This window comes from Canis lupus, chromosome 1 (genome assembly GCF_048164855.1).
Source record: "Canis lupus baileyi chromosome 1, mCanLup2.hap1, whole genome shotgun sequence".
NCBI lineage: Eukaryota > Metazoa > Chordata > Mammalia > Carnivora > Canidae > Canis > Canis lupus.
Genome location: NC_132838.1, coordinates 338,303 through 363,346, shown reverse-complemented (window position 1 = coordinate 363,346; position 25,044 = coordinate 338,303).

Genomic DNA, 25,044 nt, shown 5'->3' with positions numbered 1-25,044 from the left:
GAAGTAAGATGTTTTTGGACAAGGCGTTCAACTACCTACTCACGTATGGAACTTAGTATGTAGCACAAGTCTACCCCAGGAATTACTAGGAAATCGCTTGATTGAGCTTGGAGGCACTCGTCTTGTGTGCCGGGAGATTCCAGTTACCTCTCCCAACACTTGCGTCAAGCAGCGAGCCTAGGCCTTTTGGAAGCGAAAGGTAGCGGCAGGCAGGATGTAGGGTTACAGGCCATGAGCTCAACTCTCAGAAGTGTGTATGCATGGGAGGCAGATGTCTGCTACCCACTCGGACATGGGAGTTGGAACCTAGCTACACTCCTATTGAAGAAGGAGGTTGGAAATCGCTGTATTCAACTCAGATACACGGGAGTTCAGGCCCAATGCTTACACATGCTTTTCCCACAACCTATCCCAGCCACTAACATAAGGAGGTTAGCAGGTACGTCTACAGTCAGGCAGGATGCGGGAGGGTTCTGCCCTGTCCTCAGCTCTCACAGGGAAGCATGCCTGGAAGCCAGCTCTCAACTAGCTGCATTCTTATGACAGTGTGAAGGTAGCAGTATTCTGAGTAAGGAGGTTCCCAGATTACCACTCTACTGCACCTGGAGATACCCTCCAGGTCTGCATTGTTAACTTGCGTCTCAGAGGCCTCTGGCAAACGTCTCTGGTGAAGACGTGCGAAACTCACTCTGCAGGCAGTGTGGAACTGTGAGGGACTGAGGGTGAGCTCAACTCTCAGCAGTAAGATGATTTTGGACAAGGCGTTCAGCTACATTCTCACATATGGAACTTAGTATGTAGCACCAGTCTACCCCAGGAATTACTGGGAAATCGCTGGATTGAGCTTGGAGGCACTAGTCTTGTGTGCCGACAGATTCCAGTTACCTCTCCCAACACTTCGGTGAAGCAGCGAGCCTAGGCCTTTTGGAAGCGAAAGGTAGCTGCAGGCAGGAGGTAGGGTTACAGGCCATAAGCTCAACTCTCAGAAGTGGGTATGCATGGGAGGCAGATGTCTGCTACCCACTCGGACATGCGAGTGGGAACCTAGCTACACTCTGATGAAGAAGGACTTTGGAAATCGCTGTATTCAACTCAGATACACGTGGGTTCAGGCACAACGATTCCACATGCTTTTCTCATAACCTTTCCCTGCCACTAACATGAGGACGTTAGCAGCTCCTTCTACAGTCAAGCAGGATGCGGGAGGGTTGTGCCCTGTCCTTACCTCTCACAGGGAAACATGCCTTGAAGTCAGCTGTCAACTAGCTGCATTCTTATGGCAGGGTGAAGGTAGCAGTATTCTGAGACAGGAGGTTCCCAGATTACCACTCTACTGCACCTGGAGATACCCTCCAGGTCTGCATTGTTAACTTGCGTCTCATAGCCTCTGGCAAACGTCTCTGGTGAAGATGTGCGAAACTCACTCTGCAGGCAGTGTGGAACTGTGAGGGACTGAGGGTCAGCTCAACTCTCAAAAGTAAGATGATTTTGGACAAAGCGTTCAGCTACCTTCTCACGTATGGAACTTAGTATGTAACACCAGTCTACCCCAGGAATTACTGGGAAATCGCTGTATTGAGCTTGGAGGCACTAGTCTTGTGTGCCGGGAGATTCCAGTTACCTCTCCCAACACTTCGGTGAAGCAGCGAGCCTAGGCCTTTTGGAAGCGAAAGGTAGCTGCAGGCAGGAGGTAGGGTTACAGGCCATAAGCTCAACTCTCAGAAGTGGGTATGCAAGGGAGGCAGATGTCTGCTTCCCACTCGTACATGCGAGTGGGAACCTAGCTACACTCTGATGAAGAAGGACTTTGGAAATCGCTGTATTCAACTCAGATACACGTGGGTTCAGGCACAACGATTCCACATGCTTTTCTCACAACCTTTCCCTGCCACTAACATGAGGACGTTAGCAGCTCCTTCTAAGGCAAGCAGGATGCGGGAGGGTTGTGCCCTGTCCTTAGCTCTCACAGGGAAGCATCTCTTGAAGCCAGCTGTCAACTAGCTGCATTCTTATGGCAGGGTGAAGGTAGCAGTATTCTGAGACAGGAGGTTCCCAGATTACCACTCTACTGCACCTGGAGATACCCTCCAGGTCTGCATTGTTAACTTGCGTCTCAGAAGCCTCTGGCAAACGTCTCTGGTGAAGACGTGCGAAACTCACTCTGCAGGCAGTGTGGAACTGTGAGGGACTGAGGGTGAGCTCAACTCTCAGAAGTAAGATTTTTTTGGACAAGGCGTTCAACTACCTACTCACGTATGGAACTTAGTATGTAGCACCAGTCTACCCCAGGAATTACTAGGAAATCGCTTGATTGAGCTTGGAGGCACTCGTCTTGTGTGCCGGGAGATTCCAGTTACCACTCCCAACACTTGCGTCAAGCAGCGAGCCTAGGACTTTTGGAAGCGAAAGGTAGCGGCAGGCAGGATGTAGGGTTACAGGCCATGAGCTCAACTCTCAGAAGTGTGTATGCATGGGAGGCAGATGTCTGCTACCCACTCGGACATGGGAGTTGGAACCTAGCTACACTCCTATTGAAGAAGGAGGTTGGAAATCGCTGTATTCAACTCAGATACACGGGAGTTCAGGCCCAATGCTTACACATGCTTTTCCCACAAGCTATCCCAGCCACTAACATAAGGACGTTAGCAGGTACGTCTACAGTCAGGCAGGATGCGGGAGGGTTCTTCCCTGTCCTCAGCTCTCACAGGGAAGCATGCCTGGAAGTCAGCTCTCAACTAGCTGCATTCTTATGACAGTGTGAAGGTAGCAGTATTCTGAGTAAGGAGGTTCCCAGATTACCACTCTACTGCACCTGGAGATACCGTCCAGGTCTGCATTGTTAACTTGCGTCTCAGAGGCCTCTGGCAAAAGTCTCTGGTGAAGACGTGGGAAACTCACTCTGCAGGCAGTGTGGAACTGTGAGGGACTGAGGGTGAGCTCAACTCTCAGCAGTAAGATGATTTTGGACAAGGCGTTCAGCTACCTTCTCACATATGGAACTTAGTATGTAGCACCAGTCTACCCCAGGAATTACTGGGAAATCGCTGGATTGAGCTTTGAGGCACTCGTCTTGTGTGCCGGCAGATTCCAGTTACCTCTCCCAACACTTCGGTGAAGCAGCGAGCCTAGGCCTTTTGGAAGCGAAAGGTAGCTGCAGGCAGGAGGTAGGGTTACAGGCCATAAGCTCAACTCTCAGAAGTGGGTATGCATGGGAGGCAGATGTCTGCTACCCACTCGGACATGCGAGTGGGAACCTAGCTACACTCTGATGAAGAAGGACTTTGGAAATCGCTGTATTCAACTCAGATACACGTGGGTTCAGGCACAACGATTCCACATGCTTTTCTCACAACCTTTCCCTGCCACTAACATGAGGACGTTAGCAGCTCCTTCTACAGTCAAGCAGGATGCGGGAGGGTTGTGCCCTGTCCTTAGCTCTCACAGGGAAGCATGTCTTGAAGCCAGCTGTCAACTAGCTGCATTCTTATGGCAGGGTGAAGGTAGCAGTATTCTGAGACAGGAGGTTCCCAGCTTACCACTCTACTGCACCTGGAGATACCCTCCAGGTCTGCATTGTTAACTTGCGTCTCATAGCCTCTGGCAAACGTCTCTGGTGAAGACGTGCAAAACTCACTCTGCAGGCAGTGTGGAACTGTGAGGGACTGAGGGTGAGCTCAACTCTCAAAAGTAAGATGATTTTGGACAAGGCGTCAGCTACCTTCTCACATATGGAACTTAGTATGTAACACCAGTCTACCCCAGGAATTACTGGGAAATCGCTGTATTGAGCTTGGAGGCACTAGTCTTGTGTGCCGGGAGATTCCAGTTACCTCTCCCAACACTTCGGTGAAGCAGCGAGCCTAGGCCTTTTGGAAGCGAAAGGTAGCTGCAGGCAGGAGGTAGGGTTACAGGCCATAAGCTCAACTCTCAGAAGTGGGTATGCAAGGGAGGCAGATGTCTGCTTCCCACTCGTACATGCGAGTGGGAACCTAGCTACACTCTGATGAAGAAGGACTTTGGAAATCGCTGTATTCAACTCAGATACACGTGGGTTCAGGCACAACGATTCCACATGCTTTTCTCACAACCTTTCCCTGCCACTAACATGAGGACGTTAGCAGCTCCTTCTAAGGCAAGCAGGATGCGGGAGGGTTGTGCCCTGTCCTTAGCTCTCACAGGGAAGCATCTCTTGAAGCCAGCTGTCAACTAGCTGCATTCTTATGGCAGGGTGAAGGTAGCAGTATTCTGAGACAGGAGGTTCCCAGATTACCACTCTACTGCACCTGGAGATACCCTCCAGGTCTGCATTGTTAACTTGCGTCTCAGAAGCCTCTGGCAAACGTCTCTGGTGAAGACGTGCGAAACTCACTCTGCAGGCAGTGTGGAACTGTGAGGGACTGAGGGTGAGCTCAACTCTCAGAAGTAAGATGTTTTTGGACAAGGCGTTCAACTACCTACTCACGTATGGAACTTAGTATGTAGCACCAGTCTTCCCCAGGAATTACTAGGAAATCGCTTGATTGAGCTTGGAGGCACTCGTCTTGTGTGCCGGGAGATTCCAGTTACCTCTCCCAACACTTGCGTCAAGCAGCGAGCCTAGGCCTTTTGGAAGCGAAAGGTAGCGGCAGGCAGGATGTAGGGTTACAGGCCATGAGCTCAACTCTCAGAAGTGTGTATGCATGGGAGGCAGATGTCTGCTACCCACTCGGACATGGGAGTTGGAACCTAGCTACACTCCTATTGAAGAAGGATGTTGGAAATCGCTGTATTCAACTCAGATACACGGGAGTTCAGGCCCAATGCTTACACATGCTTTTCCCACAACCTATCCCAGCCACTAACATAAGGAGGTTAGCAGGTACGTCTACAGTCAGGCAGGATGCGGGAGGGTTCTGCCCTGTCCTCAGCTCTCACAGGGAAGCATGCCTGGAAGCCAGCTCTCAACTAGCTGCATTCTTATGACAGTGTGAAGGTAGCAGTATTCTGAGTAAGGAGGTTCCCAGATTACCACTCTACTGCACCTGGAGATACCGTCCAGGTCTGCATTGTTAACTTGCGTCTCAGAGGCCTCTGGCAAAAGTCTCTGGTGAAGACGTGCGAAACTCACTCTGCAGGCAGTGTGGAACTGTGAGGGACTGAGGGTGAGCTCAACTCTCAGCAGTAAGATGATTTTGGACAAGGCGTTCAGCTACCTTCTCACATATGGAACTTAGTATGTAGCACCAGTCTACCCCAGGAATTACTGGGAAATCGCTGGATTGAGCTTGGAGGCACTAGTCTTGTGTGCCGGCAGATTCCAGTTACCTCTCCCAACACTTCGGTGAAGCAGCGAGCCTAGGCCTTTTGGAAGCGAAAGGTAGCTGCAGGCAGGAGGTAGGGTTACAGGCCATAAGCTCAACTCTCAGAAGTGGGTATGCATGGGAGGCAGATGTCTGCTACCCACTCGGACATGCGAGTGGGAACCTAGCTACACTCTGATGAAGAAGGACTTTGGAAATCGCTGTATTCAACTCAGATACACGTGGGTTCAGGCACAACGATTCCACATGCTTTTCTCACAACCTTTCCCTGCCACTAACATGAGGACGTTAGCAGCTCCTTCTACAGTCAAGCAGGATGCGGGAGGGTTGTGCCCTGTCCTTACCTCTCACAGGGAAACATGCCTTGAAGCCAGCTGTCAACTAGCTGCATTCTTATGGCAGGGTGAAGGTAGCAGTATTGTGAGACAGGAGGTTCCCAGATTACCACTCTACTGCACCTGGAGATACCCTCCAGGTCTGCATTGTTAACTTGCGTCTCATAGCCTCTGGCAAACGTCTCTGGTGAAGATGTGCGAAACTCACTCTGCAGGCAGTGTGGAACTGTGAGGGACTGATGGTGAGCTCAACTCTCAAAAGTAAGATGATTTTGGACAAGGCGTTCAGCTACCTTCTCACATATGGAACTTAGTATGTAACACCAGTCTACCCCAGGAATTACTGGGAAATCGCTGTATTGAGCTTGGAGGCACTAGTCTTGTGTGCCGGGAGATTCCAGTTACCTCTCCCAACACTTCGGTGAAGCAGCGAGCCTAGGCCTTTTGGAAGCGAAAGGTAGCTGCAGGCAGGAGGTAGGGTTACAGGCCATAAGCTCAACTCTCAGAAGTGGGTATGCAAGGGAGGCAGATGTCTGCTTCCCACTCGTACATGCGAGTGGGAACCTAGCTACACTCTGATGAAGAAGGACTTTGGAAATCGCTGTATTCAACTCAGATACACGTGGGTTCAGGCACAACGATTCCACATGCTTTTCTCACAACCTTTCCCTGCCACTAACATGAGGACGTTAGCAGCTCCTTCTAAGGCAAGCAGGATGCGGGAGGGTTGTGCCCTGTCCTTAGCTCTCACAGGGAAGCATCTCTTGAAGCCAGCTGTCAACTAGCTGCATTCTTATGGCAGGGTGAAGGTAGCAGTATTCTGAGACAGGAGGTTCCCAGATTACCACTCTACTGCACCTGGAGATACCCTCCAGGTCTGCATTGTTAACTTGCGTCTCAGAAGCCTCTGGCAAACGTCTCTGGTGAAGACGTGCGAAACTCACTCTGCAGGCAGTGTGGAACTGTGAGGGACTGAGGGTGAGCTCAACTCTCAGAAGTAAGATGTTTTTGGACAAGGCGTTCAACTACCTACTCACGTATGGAACTTAGTATGTAGCACAAGTCTACCCCAGGAATTACTAGGAAATCGCTTGATTGAGCTTGGAGGCACTCGTCTTGTGTGCCGGGAGATTCCAGTTACCTCTCCCAACACTTGCGTCAAGCAGCGAGCCTAGGCCTTTTGGAAGCGAAAGGTAGCGGCAGGCAGGATGTAGGGTTACAGGCCATGAGCTCAACTCTCAGAAGTGTGTATGCATGGGAGGCAGATGTCTGCTACCCACTCGGACATGGGAGTTGGAACCTAGCTACACTCCTATTGAAGAAGGAGGTTGGAAATCGCTGTATTCAACTCAGATACACGGGAGTTCAGGCCCAATGCTTACACATGCTTTTCCCACAACCTATCCCAGCCACTAACATAAGGAGGTTAGCAGGTACGTCTACAGTCAGGCAGGATGCGGGAGGGTTCTGCCCTGTCCTCAGCTCTCACAGGGAAGCATGCCTGGAAGCCAGCTCTCAACTAGCTGCATTCTTATGACAGTGTGAAGGTAGCAGTATTCTGAGTAAGGAGGTTCCCAGATTACCACTCTACTGCACCTGGAGATACCCTCCAGGTCTGCATTGTTAACTTGCGTCTCAGAGGCCTCTGGCAAACGTCTCTGGTGAAGACGTGCGAAACTCACTCTGCAGGCAGTGTGGAACTGTGAGGGACTGAGGGTGAGCTCAACTCTCAGCAGTAAGATGATTTTGGACAAGGCGTTCAGCTACCTTCTCACATATGGAACTTAGTATGTAGCACCAGTCTACCCCAGGAATTACTGGGAAATCGCTGGATTGAGCTTGGAGGCACTAGTCTTGTGTGCCGACAGATTCCAGTTACCTCTCCCAACACTTCGGTGAAGCAGCGAGCCTAGGCCTTTTGGAAGCGAAAGGTAGCTGCAGGCAGGAGGTAGGGTTACAGGCCATAAGCTCAACTCTCAGAAGTGGGTATGCATGGGAGGCAGATGTCTGCTACCCACTCGGACATGCGAGTGGGAACCTAGCTACACTCTGATGAAGAAGGACTTTGGAAATCGCTGTATTCAACTCAGATACACGTGGGTTCAGGCACAACGATTCCACATGCTTTTCTCATAACCTTTCCCTGCCACTAACATGAGGACGTTAGCAGCTCCTTCTACAGTCAAGCAGGATGCGGGAGGGTTGTGCCCTGTCCTTACCTCTCACAGGGAAACATGCCTTGAAGTCAGCTGTCAACTAGCTGCATTCTTATGGCAGGGTGAAGGTAGCAGTATTCTGAGACAGGAGGTTCCCAGATTACCACTCTACTGCACCTGGAGATACCCTCCAGGTCTGCATTGTTAACTTGCGTCTCATAGCCTCTGGCAAACGTCTCTGGTGAAGATGTGCGAAACTCACTCTGCAGGCAGTGTGGAACTGTGAGGGACTGAGGGTCAGCTCAACTCTCAAAAGTAAGATGATTTTGGACAAAGCGTTCAGCTACCTTCTCACGTATGGAACTTAGTATGTAACACCAGTCTACCCCAGGAATTACTGGGAAATCGCTGTATTGAGCTTGGAGGCACTAGTCTTGTGTGCCGGGAGATTCCAGTTACCTCTCCCAACACTTCGGTGAAGCAGCGAGCCTAGGCCTTTTGGAAGCGAAAGGTAGCTGCAGGCAGGAGGTAGGGTTACAGGCCATAAGCTCAACTCTCAGAAGTGGGTATGCAAGGGAGGCAGATGTCTGCTTCCCACTCGTACATGCGAGTGGGAACCTAGCTACACTCTGATGAAGAAGGACTTTGGAAATCGCTGTATTCAACTCAGATACACGTGGGTTCAGGCACAACGATTCCACATGCTTTTCTCACAACCTTTCCCTGCCACTAACATGAGGACGTTAGCAGCTCCTTCTAAGGCAAGCAGGATGCGGGAGGGTTGTGCCCTGTCCTTAGCTCTCACAGGGAAGCATCTCTTGAAGCCAGCTGTCAACTAGCTGCATTCTTATGGCAGGGTGAAGGTAGCAGTATTCTGAGACAGGAGGTTCCCAGATTACCACTCTACTGCACCTGGAGATACCCTCCAGGTCTGCATTGTTAACTTGCGTCTCAGAAGCCTCTGGCAAACGTCTCTGGTGAAGACGTGCGAAACTCACTCTGCAGGCAGTGTGGAACTGTGAGGGACTGAGGGTGAGCTCAACTCTCAGAAGTAAGATTTTTTTGGACAAGGCGTTCAACTACCTACTCACGTATGGAACTTAGTATGTAGCACCAGTCTACCCCAGGAATTACTAGGAAATCGCTTGATTGAGCTTGGAGGCACTCGTCTTGTGTGCCGGGAGATTCCAGTTACCACTCCCAACACTTGCGTCAAGCAGCGAGCCTAGGACTTTTGGAAGCGAAAGGTAGCGGCAGGCAGGATGTAGGGTTACAGGCCATGAGCTCAACTCTCAGAAGTGTGTATGCATGGGAGGCAGATGTCTGCTACCCACTCGGACATGGGAGTTGGAACCTAGCTACACTCCTATTGAAGAAGGAGGTTGGAAATCGCTGTATTCAACTCAGATACACGGGAGTTCAGGCCCAATGCTTACACATGCTTTTCCCACAAGCTATCCCAGCCACTAACATAAGGACGTTAGCAGGTACGTCTACAGTCAGGCAGGATGCGGGAGGGTTCTTCCCTGTCCTCAGCTCTCACAGGGAAGCATGCCTGGAAGTCAGCTCTCAACTAGCTGCATTCTTATGACAGTGTGAAGGTAGCAGTATTCTGAGTAAGGAGGTTCCCAGATTACCACTCTACTGCACCTGGAGATACCGTCCAGGTCTGCATTGTTAACTTGCGTCTCAGAGGCCTCTGGCAAAAGTCTCTGGTGAAGACGTGGGAAACTCACTCTGCAGGCAGTGTGGAACTGTGAGGGACTGAGGGTGAGCTCAACTCTCAGCAGTAAGATGATTTTGGACAAGGCGTTCAGCTACCTTCTCACATATGGAACTTAGTATGTAGCACCAGTCTACCCCAGGAATTACTGGGAAATCGCTGGATTGAGCTTTGAGGCACTCGTCTTGTGTGCCGGCAGATTCCAGTTACCTCTCCCAACACTTCGGTGAAGCAGCGAGCCTAGGCCTTTTGGAAGCGAAAGGTAGCTGCAGGCAGGAGGTAGGGTTACAGGCCATAAGCTCAACTCTCAGAAGTGGGTATGCATGGGAGGCAGATGTCTGCTACCCACTCGGACATGCGAGTGGGAACCTAGCTACACTCTGATGAAGAAGGACTTTGGAAATCGCTGTATTCAACTCAGATACACGTGGGTTCAGGCACAACGATTCCACATGCTTTTCTCACAACCTTTCCCTGCCACTAACATGAGGACGTTAGCAGCTCCTTCTACAGTCAAGCAGGATGCGGGAGGGTTGTGCCCTGTCCTTAGCTCTCACAGGGAAGCATGTCTTGAAGCCAGCTGTCAACTAGCTGCATTCTTATGGCAGGGTGAAGGTAGCAGTATTCTGAGACAGGAGGTTCCCAGCTTACCACTCTACTGCACCTGGAGATACCCTCCAGGTCTGCATTGTTAACTTGCGTCTCATAGCCTCTGGCAAACGTCTCTGGTGAAGACGTGCAAAACTCACTCTGCAGGCAGTGTGGAACTGTGAGGGACTGAGGGTGAGCTCAACTCTCAGAAGTAAGATGATTTTGGACAAGGCGTTCAGCTACCTTCTCACATATGGAACTTAGTATGTAGCACCAGTCTACCCCAGGAATTACTGGGAAATCGCTGGATTGAGTTTGAAGGCACTAGTCTTGTGTGCCGGCAGATTCCAGTTACCTCTCCCAACACTTGCGTCAAGCAGCGAGCCAAGGCCTTTTGGAAGCGAAAGGTAGCGGCAGGCAGGATGTAGGGTTACAGGCCATGAGCTCAACTCTCAGAAGTGTGTATGCATGGGAGGCAGATGTCTGCTACCCACTCGGACATGGGAGTTGGAACCTAGCTACACTCCTATTGAAGAAGGATGTTGGAAATCGCTGTATTCAACTCAGATACACGGGAGTTCAGGCCCAATGCTTACACATGCTTTTCCCACAACCTATCCCAGCCACTAACATAAGGACGTTAGCAGCTCCTTCTACAGTCAAGCAGGATGCGGGAGGGTTGTGCCCTCTCCTTAGCTCTCACAGGGAAGCATGTCTTGAAGCCAGCTGTCAACTAGCTGCATTCTTATGGCAGGGTGAAGGTAGCAGTATTCTGAGACAGGAGGTTCCCAGCTTACCACTCTACTGCACCTGGAGATACCCTCCAGGTCTGCATTGTTAACTTGCGTCTCATAGCCTCTGGCAAACGTCTCTGGTGAAGACGTGCAAAACTCACTCTGCAGGCAGTGTGGAACTGTGAGGGACTGAGGGTGAGCTCAACTCTCAGAAGTAAGATGATTTTGGACAAGGCGTTCAGCTACCTTCTCACATATGGAACTTAGTATGTAGCACCAGTCTACCCCAGGAATTACTGGGAAATCGCTGGATTGAGCTTGAAGGCACTAGTCTTGTGTGCCGGCAGATTCCAGTTACCTCTCCCAACACTTGCGTCAAGCAGCGAGCCAAGGCCTTTTGGAAGCGAAAGGTAGCGGCAGGCAGGATGTAGGGTTACAGGCCATGAGCTCAACTCTCAGAAGTGTGTATGCATGGGAGGCAGATGTCTGCTACCCACTCGGACATGGGAGTTGGAACCTAGCTACACTCCTATTGAAGAAGGATGTTGGAAATCGCTGTATTCAACTCAGATACACGGGAGTTCAGGCCCAATGCTTACACATGCTTTTCCCACAACCTATCCCAGCCACTAACATAAGGACGTTAGCAGCTCCTTCTACAGTCAAGCAGGATGCGGGAGGGTTGTGCCCTCTCCTTAGCTCTCACAGGGAAGCATGCCTTGAAGCCAGCTGTCAACTAGCTGCATTCTTATGGCAGGGTGAAGGTAGCAGTATTCTGAGACAGGAGGTTCCCAGATTACCACTCTACTGCACCTGGAGATACCCTCCAGGTCTGCATTGTTAACTTGCGTCTCATAGCCTCTGGCAAACGTCTCTGGTGAAGATGTGCGAAACTCACTCTGCAGGCAGTGTGGAACTGTGAGGGACTGAGGGTGAGCTCAACTCTCAAAAGTAAGATGATTTTGGACAAGGCGTTCAGCTACCTTCTCACATATGGAACTTAGTATGTAGCACCAGTCTACCCCAGGAATTACTGGGAAATCGCTGGATTGAGCTTGAAGGCAGTAGTCTTGTGTGCCGGCAGATTCCAGTTACCTCTCCCAACACTTCGGGGAAGCAGCGAGCCTAGGCCTTTTGGAAGCGAAAGGTAGCTGCAGGCAGGAGGTAGGGTTACAGGCCATAAGCTCAACTCTCTGAAGTGGGTATGCATGGGAGGCAGATGTCTGCTACCCACTCGGACATGCGAGTGGGAACCTAGCTACACTCTGATGAAGAAGGACTTTGGAAATCGCTGTATTCAACTCAGATACACGTGGGTTCAGGCACAACGATTCCACATGCTTTTCTCACAACCTTTCCCTGCCACTAACATGAGGACGTTAGCAGCTCCTTCTACAGTCAAGCAGGATGCGGGAGGGTTGTGCCCTGTCCTTAGCTCTCACAGGGAAGCATGTCTTGAAGCCAGCTGTCAACTAGCTGCATTCTTATGGCAGGGTGAAGGTAGCAGTATTCTGAGACAGGAGGTTCCCAGCTTACCACTCTACTGCACCTGGAGATACCCTCCAGGTCTGCATTGTTAACTTGCGTCTCATAGCCTCTGGCAAACGTCTCTGGTGAAGACGTGCGAAACTCACTCTGCAGGCAGTGTGGAACTGTGAGGGACTGAGGGTGAGCTCAACTCTCAGAAGTAAGATGTTTTTGGACAAGGCGTTCAACTACCTACTCACGTATGGAACTTAGTATGTAGCACCAGTCTTCCCCAGGAATTACTAGGAAATCGCTTGATTGAGCTTGGAGGCACTCGTCTTGTGTGCCGGGAGATTCCAGTTACCTCTCCCAACACTTGCGTCAAGCAGCGAGCCTAGGCCTTTTGGAAGCGAAAGGTAGCGGCAGGCAGGATGTAGGGTTACAGGCCATGAGCTCAACTCTCAGAAGTGTGTATGCATGGGAGGCAGATGTCTGCTACCCACTCGGACATGGGAGTTGGAACCTAGCTACACTCCTATTGAAGAAGGATGTTGGAAATCGCTGTATTCAACTCAGATACACGGGAGTTCAGGCCCAATGCTTACACATGCTTTTCCCACAACCTATCCCAGCCACTAACATAAGGAGGTTAGCAGGTACGTCTACAGTCAGGCAGGATGCGGGAGGGTTGTGCCCTGTCCTTACCTCTCACAGGGAAACATGCCTTGAAGCCAGCTGTCAACTAGCTGCATTCTTATGGCAGGGTGAAGGTAGCAGTATTGTGAGACAGGAGGTTCCCAGATTACCACTCTACTGCACCTGGAGATACCCTCCAGGTCTGCATTGTTAACTTGCGTCTCATAGCCTCTGGCAAACGTCTCTGGTGAAGATGTGCGAAACTCACTCTGCAGGCAGTGTGGAACTGTGAGGGACTGATGGTGAGCTCAACTCTCAAAAGTAAGATGATTTTGGACAAGGCGTTCAGCTACCTTCTCACATATGGAACTTAGTATGTAACACCAGTCTACCCCAGGAATTACTGGGAAATCACTGTATTGAGCTTGGAGGCACTAGTCTTGTGTGCCGGGAGATTCCAGTTACCTCTCCCAACACTTCGGTGAAGCAGCGAGCCTAGGCCTTTTGGAAGCGAAAGGTAGCTGCAGGCAGGAGGTAGGGTTACAGGCCATAAGCTCAACTCTCAGAAGTGGGTATGCAAGGGAGGCAGATGTCTGCTTCCCACTCGTACATGCGAGTGGGAACCTAGCTACACTCTGATGAAGAAGGACTTTGGAAATCGCTGTATTCAACTCAGATACACGTGGGTTCAGGCACAACGATTCCACATGCTTTTCTCACAACCTTTCCCTGCCACTAACATGAGGACGTTAGCAGCTCCTTCTAAGGCAAGCAGGATGCGGGAGGGTTGTGCCCTGTCCTTAGCTCTCACAGGGAAGCATCTCTTGAAGCCAGCTGTCAACTAGCTGCATTCTTATGGCAGGGTGAAGGTAGCAGTATTCTGAGACAGGAGGTTCCCAGATTACCACTCTACTGCACCTGGAGATACCCTCCAGGTCTGCATTGTTAACTTGCGTCTCAGAAGCCTCTGGCAAACGTCTCTGGTGAAGACGTGCGAAACTCACTCTGCAGGCAGTGTGGAACTGTGAGGGACTGAGGGTGAGCTCAACTCTCAGAAGTAAGATGTTTTTGGACAAGGCGTTCAACTACCTACTCACGTATGGAACTTAGTATGTAGCACCAGTCTACCCCAGGAATTACTAGGAAATCGCTTGATTGAGCTTGGAGGCACTCGTCTTGTGTGCCGGGAGATTCCAGTTACCTCTCCCAACACTTGCGTCAAGCAGCGAGCCTAGGCCTTTTGGAAGCGAAAGGTAGCGGCAGGCAGGATGTAGGGTTACAGGCCATGAGCTCAACTCTCAGAAGTGTGTATGCATGGGAGGCAGATGTCTGCTACCCACTCGGACATGGGAGTTGGAACCTAGCTACACTCCTATTGAAGAAGGAGGTTGGAAATCGCTGTATTCAACTCAGATACACGGGAGTTCAGGCCCAATGCTTACACATGCTTTTCCCACAACCTATCCCAGCCACTAACATAAGGAGGTTAGCAGGTACGTCTACAGTCAGGCAGGATGCGGGAGGGTTCTGCCCTGTCCTCAGCTCTCACAGGGAAGCATGCCTGGAAGCCAGCTCTCAACTAGCTGCATTCTTATGACAGTGTGAAGGTAGCAGTATTCTGAGTAAGGAGGTTCCCAGATTACCACTCTACTGCACCTGGAGATACCCTCCAGGTCTGCATTGTTAACTTGCGTCTCAGAGGCCTCTGGCAAACGTCTCTGGTGAAGACGTGCGAAACTCACTCTGCAGGCAGTGTGGAACTGTGAGGGACTGAGGGTGAGCTCAACTCTCAGCAGTAAGTTGATTTTGGACAAGGCGTTCAGCTACCTTCTCACATATGGAACTTAGTATGTAGCACCAGTCTACCCCAGGAATTACTGGGAAATCGCTGGATTGAGCTTGGAGGCACTCGTCTTGTGTGCCGGCAGATTCCAGTTACCTCTCCCAACACTTCGGTGAAGCAGCGAGCCTAGGCCTTTTGGAAGCGAAAGGTAGCTGCAGGCAGGAGGTAGGGTTACAGGCCATAAGCTCAACTCTCAGAAGTGGGTATGCATGGGAGGCAGATGTCTGCTACCCACTCGGACATGCGAGTGGGAACCTAGCTACACTCTGATGAAGAAGGACTTTGGAAATCGCTGTATTCAACTCAGATACACGTGGGTTCAGGCACAACGATTCCACATGCTTTTCTCACAACCTTTCCCTGCCACTAACATGAGGACGTTAGCAGCTCCTTCTACAGTCAAGCAGGATGCGGGAGGGTTGTGCCCTGTCCTTAGCTCTCACAGGGAAGCATGTCTTGAAGCCAGCTGTCAACTAGCTGCATTCTTATGGCAGGGTGAAGGTAGCAGTATTCTGAGACAGGAGGTTCCCAGCTTACCACTCTACTGCACCTGGAGATACCCTCCAGGTCTGCATTGTTAACTTGCGTCTCATAGCCTCTGGCAAACGTCTCTGGTGAAGACGTGCAAAACTCACTCTGCAGGCAGTGTGGAACTGTGAGGGACTGAGGGTGAGCTCAACTCTCAGAAGTAAGATGATTTTGGACAAGGCGTTCAGCTACCTTCTCACATATGGAACTTAGTATGTAGCACCAGTCTACCCCAGGAATTACTGGGAAATCGCTGGATTGAGCTTGAAGGCACTAGTCTTGTGTGCCGGCAGATTCCAGTTACCTCTCCCAACACTTGCGTCAAGCAGCGAGCCTAGGCCTTTTGGAAGCGAAAGGTAGCGGCAGGCAGGATGTAGGGTTACAGGCCATGAGCTCAACTCTCAGAAGTGTGTATGCATGGGAGGCAGATGTCTGCTACCCACTCGGACATGGGAGTTGGAACCTAGCTACACTCCTATTGAAGAAGGATGTTGGAAATCGCTGTATTCAACTCAGATACACGGGAGTTCAGGCCCAATGCTTACACATGCTTTTCCCACAACCTATCCCAGCCACTAACATAAGGACGTTAGCAGCTCCTTCTACAGTCAAGCAGGATGCGGGAGGGTTGTGCCCTCTCCTTAGCTCTCACAGGGAAGCATGCCTTGAAGCCAGCTGTCAACTAGCTGCATTCTTATGGCAGGGTGAAGGTAGCAGTATTCTGAGACAGGAGGTTCCCAGATTACCACTCTACTGCACCTGGAGATACCCTCCAGGTCTGCATTGTTAACTTGCGTCTCATAGCCTCTGGCAAACGTCTCTGGTGAAGATGTGCGAAACTCACTCTGCAGGCAGTGTGGAACTGTGAGGGACTGAGGGTGAGCTCAACTCTCAAAAGTAAGATGATTTTGGACAAGGCGTTCAGCTACCTTCTCACATATGGAACTTAGTATGTAGCACCAGTCTACCCCAGGAATTACTGGGAAATCGCTGGATTGAGCTTGAAGGCAGTAGTCTTGTGTGCCGGCAGATTCCAGTTACCTCTCCCAACACTTCGGGGAAGCAGCGAGCCTAGGCCTTTTGGAAGCGAAAGGTAGCTGCAGGCAGGAGGTAGGGTTACAGGCCATAAGCTCAACTCTCAGAAGTGGGTATGCATGGGAGGCAGAGGTCTGCTTCCCACTCGTACATGCGAGTGGGAACCTAGCTACACTCTGATGAAGAAGGACTTTGGAAATCGCTGTATTCAACTCAGATACACGTGGGTTCAGGCACAACGATTCCACATGCTTTTCTCACAACCTTTCCCTGCCACTAACATGAGGACGTTAGCAGCTCCTTCTACAGTCAAGCAGGATGCGGGAGGGTTGTGCCCTGTCCTTACCTCTCACAGGGAAACATGCCTTGAAGCAAGCTGTCAACTAGCTGCATTCTTATGGCAGGGTGAAGGTAGCAGTATTGTGAGACAGGAGGTTCCCAGATTACCACTCTACTGCACCTGGAGATACCCTCCAGGTCTGCATTGTTAACTTGCGTCTCATAGCCTCTGGCAAACGTCTCTGGTGAAGATGTGCGAAACTCACTCTGCAGGCAGTGTGGAACTGTGAGGGACTGATGGTGAGCTCAACTCTCAAAAGTAAGATGATTTTGGACAAGGCGTCAGCTACCTTCTCACATATGGAACTTAGTATGTAACACCAGTCTACCCCAGGAATTACTGGGAAATCGCTGTATTGAGCTTGGAGGCACTAGTCTTGTGTGACGGGAGATTCCAGTTACCTCTCCCAACACTTCGGTGAAGCAGCGAGCCTAGGCCTTTTGGAAGCGAAAGGTAGCTGCAGGCAGGAGGTAGGGTTACAGGCCATAAGCTCAACTCTCAGAAGTGGGTATGCAAGGGAGGCAGATGTCTGCTTCCCACTCGTACATGCGAGTGGGAACCTAGCTACACTCTGATGAAGAAGGACTTTGGAAATCGCTGTATTCAACTCAGATACACGTGGGTTCAGGCACAACGATTCCACATGCTTTTCTCACAACCTTTCCCTGCCACTAACATGAGGACGTTAGCAGCTCCTTCTAAGGCAAGCAGGATGCGGGAGGGTTGTGCCCTGTCCTTAGCTCTCACAGGGAAGCATCTCTTGAAGCCAGCTGTCAACTAGCTGCATTCTTATGGCAGGGTGAAGGTAGCAGTATTCTGAGACAGGAGGTTCCCAGATTACCACTCTACTGCACCTGGAGATACCCTCCAGGTCTGCATTGTTAACTTGCGTCTCAGAAGCCTCTGGCAAACGTCTCTGGTGAAGACGTGCGAAACTCACTCTGCAGGCAGTGTGGAACTGTGAGGGACTGAGGGTGAGCTCAACTCTCAGAAGTAAGATGTTTTTGGACAAGGCGTTCAACTACCTACTCACGTATGGAACTTAGTATGTAGCACCAGTCTACCCCAGGAATTACTAGGAAATCGCTTGATTGAGCTTGGAGGCACTCGTCTTGTGTGCCGGGAGATTCCAGTTACCTCTCCCAACACTTGCGTCAAGCAGCGAGCCTAGGCCTTTTGGAAGCGAAAGGTAGCGGCAGGCAGGATGTAGGGTTACAGGCCATGAGCTCAACTCTCAGAAGTGTGTATGCATGGGAGGCAGATGTCTGCTACCCACTCGGACATGGGAGTTGGAACCTAGCTACACTCCTATTGAAGAAGGATGTTGGAAATCGCTGTATTCAACTCAGATACACGGGAGTTCAGGCCCAATGCTTACACATGCTTTTCCCACAACCTATCCCAGCCACTAACATAAGGAGGTTAGCAGGTACGTCTACAGTCAGGCAGGATGCGGGAGGGTTCTGCCCTGTCCTCAGCTCTCACAGGGAAGCATGCCTGGAAGCCAGCTCTCAACTAGCTGTATTCTTATGACAGTGTGAAGGTAGCAGTATTCTGAGTAAGGAGGTTCCCACATTACCACTCTACTGCACCTGGAGATACCGTCCAGGTCTGCATTGTTAACTTGCGTCTCAGAGGCCTCTGGCAAAAGTCTCTGGTGAAGACGTGGGAAACTCACTCTGCAGGCAGTGTGGAACTGTGAGGGACTGAGGGTGAGCTCAACTCTCAGCAGTAAGATGATTTTGGACAAGGCGTTCAGCTACCTTCTCACATATGGAACTTAGTATGTAGCACCAGTCTACCCCAGGAAGTACTGGGAAATCGCTGGATTGAGCTTGGAGGCACTAGTCTTGTGTGCCGGCAGATTCCAGTTACCTCTCCCAACACTTCGGTGAAGCAGCGAGCCTAGGCCTTTTGGAAGCGAAAGGTAGCTGCAGGCAGGAGGTAGGGTTACAGGCCATAAGCTCAACTCTCAGAAGTGGGTATGCATGGGAGGCAGATGTCTGCTACCCACTCGGACATGCGAGTGGGAACCTAGCTACACTCTGATGAAGAAGGACTTTGGAAATCGCTGTATTCAACTCAGATACACGTGGGTTCAGGCACAACGATTCCACATGCTTTTCTCACAACCTTTCCCTGCCACTAACATGAGGACGTTAGCAGCTCCTTCTACAGTCAAGCAGGATGCGGGAGGGTTGTGCCCTGTCCTTACCTCTCACAGGGAAACATGCCTTGAAGCAAGCTGTCAACTAGCTGCATTCTTATGGCAGGGTGAAGGTAGCAGTATTGTGAGACAGGAGGTTCCCAGATTACCACTCTACTGCACCTGGAGATACCCTCCAGGTCTGCATTGTTAACTTGCGTCTCATAGCCTCTGGCAAACGTCTCTGGTGAAGATGTGCGAAACTCACTCTGCAGGCAGTGTGGAACTGTGAGGGACTGATGGTGAGCTCAACTCTCAAAAGTAAGATGATTTTGGACAAGGCGTCAGCTACCTTCTCACATATGGAACTTAGTATGTAACACCAGTCTACCCCAGGAATTACTGGGAAATCGCTGTATTGAGCTTGGAGGCACTAGTCTTGTGTGCCGGGAGATTCCAGTTACCTCTCCCAACACATCGGTGAAGCAGCGAGCCTAGGCCTTTTGGAAGCGAAAGGTAGCTGCAGGCAGGAGGTAGGGTTACAGGCCATAAGCTCAACTCTCAGAAGTGGGTATGCAAGGGAGGCAGATGTCTGCTTCCCACTCGTACATGCGAGTGGGAACCTAGCTACACTCTGATGAAGAAGGACTTTGGAAATCGCTGTATTCAACTCAGATACACGTGGGTTCAGGCACAACGATTCCACATGCTTTTCTCACAACCTTTCCCTGCCACTAACATGAGGACGTTAGCAGCTCCTTCTAAGGCAAGCAGGATGCGGGAGGGTTGTGCCCTGTCCTTAGCTCTCACAGGGAAGCATCTCTTGAAGCCAGCTGTCAACTAGCTGCATTCTTATGGCAGGGTGAAGGTAGCAGTATTCTGAGACAGGAGGTTCCCAGATTACCACTCTACTGCACCTGGAGATACCCTCCAGGTCTGCATTGTTAACTTGCGTCTCAGAAGCCTCTGGCAAACGTCTCTGGTGAAGACGTGCGAAACTCACTCTGCAGGCAGTGTGGAACTGTGAGGGACTGAGGGTGAGCTCAACTCTCAGAAGTAAGATGTTTTTGGACAAGGCGTTCAACTACCTACTCACGTATGGAACTTAGTATGTAGCACCAGTCTACCCCAGGAATTACTAGGAAATCGCTTGATTGAGCTTGGAGGCACTCGTCTTGTGTGCCGGGAGATTCCAGTTACCTCTCCCAACACTTGCGTCAAGCAGCGAGCCTAGGCCTTTTGGAAGCGAAAGGTAGCGGCAGGCAGGATGTAGGGTTACAGGCCATGAGCTCAACTCTCAGAAGTGTGTATGCATGGGAGGCAGATGTCTGCTACCCACTCGGACATGGGAGTTGGAACCTAGCTACACTCCTATTGAAGAAGGATGTTGGAAATCGCTGTATTCAACTCAGATACACGGGAGTTCAGGCCCAATGCTTACACATGCTTTTCCCACAACCTATCCCAGCCACTAACATAAGGAGGTTAGCAGGTACGTCTACAGTCAGGCAGGATGCGGGAGGGTTCTGCCCTGTCCTCAGCTCTCACAGGGAAGCATGCCTGGAAGCCAGCTCTCAACTAGCTGTATTCTTATGACAGTGTGAAGGTAGCAGTATTCTGAGTAAGGAGGTTCCCACATTACCACTCTACTGCACCTGGAGATACCGTCCAGGTCTGCATTGTTAACTTGCGTCTCAGAGGCCTCTGGCAAAAGTCTCTGGTGAAGACGTGGGAAACTCACTCTGCAGGCAGTGTGGAACTGTGAGGGACTGAGGGTGAGCTCAACTCTCAGCAGTAAGATGATTTTGGACAAGGCGTTCAGCTACCTTCTCACATATGGAACTTAGTATGTAGCACCAGTCTACCCCAGGAATTACTGGGAAATCGCTGGATTGAGCTTGGAGGCACTAGTCTTGTGTGCCGGCAGATTCCAGTTACCTCTCCCAACACTTCGGTGAAGCAGCGAGCCTAGGCCTTTTGGAAGCGAAAGGTAGCTGCAGGCAGGAGGTAGGGTTACAGGCCATAAGCTCAACTCTCAGAAGTGGGTATGCATGGGAGGCAGATGTCTGCTACCCACTCGGACATGCGAGTGGGAACCTAGCTACACTCTGATGAAGAAGGACTTTGGAAATCGCTGTATTCAACTCAGATACACGTGGGTTCAGGCACAACGATTCCACATGCTTTTCTCACAACCTTTCCCTGCCACTAACATGAGGACGTTAGCAGCTCCTTCTACAGTCAAGCAGGATGCGGGAGGGTTGTGCCCTGTCCTTAGCTCTCACAGGGAAGCATGTCTTGAAGCCAGCTGTCAACTAGCTGCATTCTTATGGCAGGGTGAAGGTAGCAGTATTCTGAGACAGGAGGTTCCCAGCTTACCACTCTACTGCACCTGGAGATACCCTCCAGGTCTGCATTGTTAACTTGCGTCTCATAGTCTCTGGCAAACGTCTCTGGTGAAGACGTGCAAAACTCACTCTGCAGGCAGTGTGGAACTGTGAGGGACTGAGGGTGAGCTCAACTCTCAGAAGTAAGATGATTTTGGACAAGGCGTTCAGCTACCTTCTCACATATGGAACTTAGTATGTAGCACCAGTCTACCCCAGGAATTACTGGGAAATCGCTGGATTGAGCTTGAAGGCACTAGTCTTGTGTGCCGGCAGATTCCAGTTACCTCTCCCAACACTTGCGTCAAGCAGCGAGCCTAGGCCTTTTGGAAGCGAAAGTTAGCGGCAGGCAGGATGTAGGGTTACAGGCCATGAGCTCAAGTCTCAGAAGTGTGTATGCATGGGAGGCAGATGTCTGCTACCCACTCGGACATGGGAGTGGGAACCTAGCTACACTCCTATTGAAGAAGGAGGTTGGAAATCGCTGTATTCAACTCAGATACACGGGAGTTCAGGCCCAATGCTTACACATGCTTTTCCCACAACCTATCCCAGCCACTAACATAAGGACGTTAGCAGCTCCTTCTACAGTCAAGCAGGATGCGGGAGGGTTGTGCCCTCTCCTTAGCTCTCACAGGGAAGCATGCCTTGAAGCCAGCTGTCAACTAGCTGCATTCTTATGGCAGGGTGAAGGTAGCAGTATTCTGAGACAGGAGGTTCCCAGATTACCACTCTACTGCACCTGGAGATACCCTCCAGGTCTGCATTGTTAACTTGTGTCTCATAGCCTCTGGCAAACGTCTCTGGTGAAGATGTGCGAAACTCACTCTGCAGGCAGTGTGGAACTGTGAGGGACTGAGGGTGAGCTCAACTCTCAAAAGTAAGATGATTTTGTACAAGGCGTTCAGCTACCTTCTCACATATGGAACTTAGTATGTAGCACCAGTCTACCCCAGGAATTACTGGGAAATCGCTGGATTGAGCTTGGAGGCACTAGTCTTGTGTGCCGGCAGATTCCATTTACCTCTCCCAACACTTCGGGGAAGCAGCTACCCTAGGCCTTTAGGAAGCGAAAGGTAGCTGCAGGCAGGAGGTAGGGTTACAGGCCATAAGCTCAACTCTCAGAAGTGGGTATGCATGGGAGGCAGATGTCTGCTTCCCACTCGTACATGCGAGTGGGAACCTAGCTACACTCTGATGAAGAAGGACTTTGGAAATCGCTGTATTCAACTCAGATACACGTGGGTTCAGGCACAACGATTCCACATGCTTTTCTCACAACCTTTCCCTGCCACTAACATGAGGACGTTAGCAGCTCCTTCTACAGGCAAGCAGGATGCGGGAGGGTTGTGCCCTCTCCTTAGCTCTCACAGGGAAGCATGCCTTGAAGCCAGCTGTCAACTAGCTGCATTCTTATGGCAGGGTGAAGGTAGCAGTATTCTGAGACAGGAGGTTCCCAGATTACCACTCTACTGCACCTGGAGATACCCTCCAGTTCTGCATTGTTAACTTGCGTCTCAGAAGCCTCTGGCAAACGTCTCTGGTGAAGACGTGCGAAACTCACTCTGCAGGCAGTGTGGAACTGTGAGGGACTGAGGGTGAGCTCAACTCTCAGAAGTAAGATGTTTTTGGACAAGGCGTTCAACTACCTACTCACGTATGGAACTTAGTATGTAGCACCAGTCTACCCCAGGAATTACTAGGAAATCGCTTGATTGAGCTTGGAGGCACTCGTCTTGTGTGCCGGGAGATTCCAGTTACCTCTCCCAACACTTGCGTCAAGCAGCGAGCCTAGGCCTTTTGGAAGCGAAAGGTAGCGGCAGGCAGGATGTAGGGTTACAGGCCATGAGCTCAACTCTCAGAAGTGTGTATGCATGGGAGGCAGATGTCTGCTACCCACTCGGACATGGGAGTTGGAACCCAGCTACACTCCTATTGAAGAAGGATGTTGGAAATCGCTGTATTCAACTCAGATACACGGGAGTTCAGGCCCAATGCTTACACATGCTTTTCCCACAACCTATCCCAGCCACTAACATAAGGAGGTTAGCAGGTACGTCTACAGTCAGGCAGGATGCGGGAGGGTTCTGCCCTGTCCTCAGCTCTCACAGGGAAGCATGTCTGGAAGCCAGCTCTCAACTAGCTGCATTCTTATGACAGTGTGAAGGTAGCAGTATTCTGAGTAAGGAGGTTCCCAGATTACCACTCTACTGCACCTGGAGATACCGTCCAGGTCTGCATTGTTAACTTGCGTCTCAGAGGCCTCTGGCAAAAGTCTCTGGTGAAGACGTGGGAAACTCACTCTGCAGGCAGTGTGGAACTGTGAGGGACTGAGGGTGAGCTCAACTCTCAGCAGTAAGATGATTTTGGACAAGGCGTTCAGCTACCTTCTCACATATGGAACTTAGTATGTAGCACCAGTCTACCCCAGGAATTACTGGGAAATCGCTGGATTGAGCTTGGAGGCACTAGTCTTGTGTGCCGGCAGATTCCAGTTACCTCTCCCAACACTTCGGTGAAGCAGCGAGCCTAGGCCTTTTGGAAGCGAAAGGTAGCTGCAGGCAGGAGGTAGGGTTACAGGCCATAAGCTCAACTCTCAGAAGTGGGTATGCATGGGAGGCAGATGTCTGCTACCCACTCGGACATGCGAGTGGGAACCTAGCTACACTCTGATGAAGAAGGACTTTGGAAATCGCTGTATTCAACTCAGATACACGTGGGTTCAGGCACAACGATTCCACATGCTTTTCTCTCAACCTTTCCCTGCCACTAACATGAGGACGTTAGCAGCTCCTTCTAAGGCAAGCAGGATGCGGGAGGGTTGTGCCCTGTCCTTAGCTCTCACAGGGAAGCATCTCTTGAAGCAAGCTGTCAACTAGCTGCATTCTTATGGCAGGGTGAAGGTAGCAGTATTCTGAGACAGGAGGTTCCCAGATTACCACTCTACTGCACCTGGAGATACCCTCCAGGTCTACATTGTTAACTTGCGTCTCAGAAGCCTCTGGCAAACGTCTCTGGTGAAGACGTGCGAAACTCACTCTGCAGGCAGTGTGGAACTGTGAGGGACTGAGGGTGAGCTCAACTCTCAAAAGTAAGATGATTTTGGACAAGGCGTTCAGCTACCTTCTCACATATGGAACTTAGTATGTAACACCAGTCTACCCCAGGAATTACTGGGAAATCGCTGTATTGAGCTTGGAGGCACTAGTCTTGTGTGCCGGGAGATTCCAGTTACCTCTCCCAACACTTCGGTGAAGCAGCGAGCCTAGGCCTTTTGGAAGCGAAAGGTAGCTGCAGGCAGGAGGTAGGGTTACAGGCCATAAGCTCAACTCTCAGAAGTGGGTATGCATGGGAGGCAGATGTCTGCTTCTCACTCGTACATGCGAGTGGGAACCTAGCTACACTCTGATGAAGAAGGACTTTGGAAATCGCTGTATTCAACTCAGATACACGTGGGTTCAGGCACAACGATTCCACATGCTTTTCTCACAACCTTTCCCTGCCACTAACATGAGGACGTTAGCAGCTCCTTCTACAGGCAAGCAGGATGCGGGAGGGTTGTGCCCTGTCCTTAGCTCTCACAGGGAAGAATGTCTTGAAGCCAGCTGTCAACTAGCTGCATTCTTATGGCAGGGTGAAGGTAGCAGTATTCTGAGACAGGAGGTTCCCAGATTACCACTCTACTGCCCCTGGAGATACCCCCCAGGTCTGCATTGTTAACTTGCGTCTCAGAAGCCTCTGGCAAACGTCTCTGGTGAAGACGTGCGAAACTCACTCTGCAGGCAGTGTGGAACTGTGAGGGACTGAGGGTGAGCTCAACTCT